The sequence below is a fragment of the Ochotona curzoniae genome, unplaced genomic scaffold (assembly GCF_017591425.1).
Source record: "Ochotona curzoniae isolate NIBS_2020 unplaced genomic scaffold, NIBS_Ocur_1.0 contig_1014, whole genome shotgun sequence".
NCBI lineage: Eukaryota > Metazoa > Chordata > Mammalia > Lagomorpha > Ochotonidae > Ochotona > Ochotona curzoniae.
The window spans coordinates 8,575,137-8,578,454 of NW_024464920.1; the positions used below are offsets into that span (position 1 = coordinate 8,575,137).

Here is a 3,318-nt window from a genome sequence, read left to right on the forward strand (position 1 = left end):
GATGTTAACACATCCACTTCATATTTATTATAGAGCAAAAAACTATGTACTGAAGTAAAAAATGTCTTTTAAAGAAAATGGGAGTTGTAGAAACCTTTTGATAATCTATGCATATCTATTCAAATATAAAAATATGCTCAGGGCCAGTGTGATAGTGTAGTGGCTAAAGCAGTCAAGGACGACCCAAAGCCTTGGGACCCTGCACCCATGTGGGAGACCCAGAAGAGCTCCAGGCTCCTGGCTTCAGATTGGCTCAGCTTCAGCCATTGCAGCCACTTGGGGAGTGAACCATCAGACAGAAGATCTTCCTCTCTGTCTCTCCTCCTCTCTGTATATCTGCCTTTCCAATAAAAATAAGTAAATCTTTAAAAAATAAAAATATGCTTGTCTTTAGCCTAAAAATGCTCCTTCTAAGAATCTAACAAAAGAAATAAAGCATAAATAAGAACATTAAAACCCACATTATTATAAAAACTGACGAATTCATGTGCATCCACTCTCTTTCTAGGACGTGGCCAGGCAGGAGTGCCATCCTGGAAGTGGATATCCATCACAAGAAGGACCGGCTGCTGGTCACTCTCTACCAGTTTCTGGCCAGAAGGACCGACTCCGCCTTCAACCAGGTGGTGCTGAAGAGGCTTCTCATGAGCCACAGCAACCTGCTCCTGTCACTATCCCAGGCAATCCAGAAGATGAAGCTTCCTGGCCAGGAAAACAAGATGACGGTGGTCGTGGGGCCCCTTCATGGATGATGTGTGGATGCAGGAGGTGCCCAAGCTGAAGGTGTGAGCCCTGAGTGTGAACAGCCACGCCTGTAGCCCCATCCTCAAGACAGGGCAGCGAGATCCTCACCTTCCACCAGCTGGCACTGTGTTGCTCTATGGTCCTCGCAAGGGCTCACAGGTGTACCAGCATGTGAACAAAGCACCAAACACCACACATAGCTACACCAAACCCTGTGTCCACTCCAAGGGCTGGAAGCTCGGGCATGCAAGAGGCAGATGGGCCACTGGAGCCTACAAAAACTAACCCAGCATCCTGTACTGTGAATAAAAATATTTTGGATGAAAAACAAATGATGCATGTGCATGCATAGGTTTGTTAGATTGTATAATAACTGAGGTCAATACACATTTTTGCATGTTATAGAATTGTATGATATGCTCTTATACAAGTAGGTATAATTTAATTGTATGACAGGTACTTAGAAAATTACAGATGGAAGATAGATTAAAAATATGGCAATGGTCAAGGCCACTAATAATTTCTTATTTATAAAAAGTTATGTGTAAGACAGCACTCCAAAAATACAGAATACAAATTTACAAGATTATTTGGTGCAAAAAAATTTGAAATCTATGCCAAAGAGTACCTCCAAAACGTTTAGGGACAATAAGCATTATTGAAAGGCTAAGCATGGATTTCAAATTTATTTTGCATCAAAATAAATGTAACTTATACTTCTGCTTTACCATGAACTTTCTGAAAAGGCCTTAAAACATATGTGCATCTTATTTTACTAATTCTAACATATAAACTTCTGTTTTTAAAAGCTTCTGAAGTCATAATGAGTGTGACAACTGACGATATCTGACACCTTGCAATTAAGTGGCAGGGTTTTCTTTTTCATAGTGATATACCAAAGAACGATGTCCTGAGTGGATGAGATATTAATATCACATCCCTTAAAAGGTGGTTTTAACCCAAGTCGATAATGATGTATCCAATTGAATAGGAGAAACAACTTTAAAAACCAGTCTTTTAAGTGGATTTAAAAAAAAAAAAGTGTGGCAGGGTAAAAACGGATCTATTAGGGAAACTATCTAGTATCTAATGGTCAAATAATCTAACAGTGTATTAGACCCTTCTAAGGAGATGGAAGAAAAGGAAGCCATGCACTGAGACCCACACAGGAGAGCAGCTCAAACAGGAGCGTTTCCATGGCCCTCTGGCAACCTTTAGGCAAGCAGAGCAAGATAGCAAAGCACCCTTCCAGCCAGGATTGCCATCTCACTGGCAACTTCAGTACCTGACCACCCCAGTCTTGCCCTTGCTGGCCCTTGAGGGAGCAGCAGTCCAGGAGAACGGTGCTGCTCTGATATGAAGTAACGGAACACCCAGAGAAAACTGAAATTCAGCCGTAGGGGTCAGTGATGTAGAAACCTTAGTTGGAATCCCAAGGTACCCATTTAAAAATACTGGGTCTGTCTGATTTTACCTGAGAGTTTCCAAAAATCAGCATTTAAGAACATGAAATATTACCTGTACGAAATATTTCCACTTGCTTTACAAAAAACAGTCTTTATAATTAATTTGTAATAAAGGAAATGAATTTAGAGTCTTTCAATATCTAAAACACTGCGACTTTTTTGCTATTTCAATACTTGAGTTTGTTTAGACAATCTAAAGTCCATTTCTATACTTAGGATTCTCAAAGTTACTTTTCTTTCTCTAAAAGTTTCCCAATCACACTGATCAAGACCTCCTAATCTATAAAGAAAACAGGAGACACAGACCCTCAAAAGAATCAGGGGAAACACCTGGATTTCAAAGGCCATTTGTTACAATCACTGTTTGATTAATCATGTTTACTATAGACAGTCTAGGATGCTCTAGCAAGTTATCACTGACGGGGGGAATAAAACAATGAAACATTCACTTTTAAAGTTTGGGGAGCCAAAAGTCCAAGGTCAGGCTCCCACCAGAGTTGGATTCTGAAGAAGGCCTTCTTTCAGCTTGCAGACTCCCCAAGCTCGCTCCTATCCTTACGAGGTAGAATGAGAGCTAGCTATCCCTTTGGCTTCTTAGGAGACCTCTGATCCAATAAATAATGTCTTCACACCCGTAGTCTAATTACCTCCCTCAAATCTCTATCCTCAAATATCACCAAGTTTGAATTAAGGTGTCAACATAAGGATTTGGGGTGGGGCGAAGAGGGAGGGAAAGAAGATGCATTCAGTCCATTGCAAAACTATTACAGGTCAGGCATTGGCCAGATACTAAAACATAAAAAATAAGTATCTGCTGCCACCAGGCTCTAAATGACTTGTGACCAGAAAATAATACGCAGGATATGGTACTACTAACCAATCTCTCGGTGTGCTTTTTGCAAATAGAGCATTTGTACAAATGTTCTTTCTTCCCCAAATGGTGTCCCCTATTCTCTATCTCCCTGTGAACTTCCCTGTCCACTTGCATAGTATCCAAGCCGTACTTGACCAACAGACTTACCCAGTGCCTTGTTCAAGACACTGTGCCATTCCAAACACTCTTCATTAGCATCCTGTCCCTTTCTTAGTGGGATTATAAATACTGGAT

General features: G+C 40.7%; 1 pseudogene; it reads left to right on the top strand.

Annotated features, from left to right (window-relative positions):
* Nucleotides 1-485: 485 nt before the first annotated feature.
* Nucleotides 486-1,029, top strand: LOC121154882 (annotated as a pseudogene).
* The last annotated feature ends 2,289 nt before the right edge of the window (nucleotides 1,030-3,318 follow it).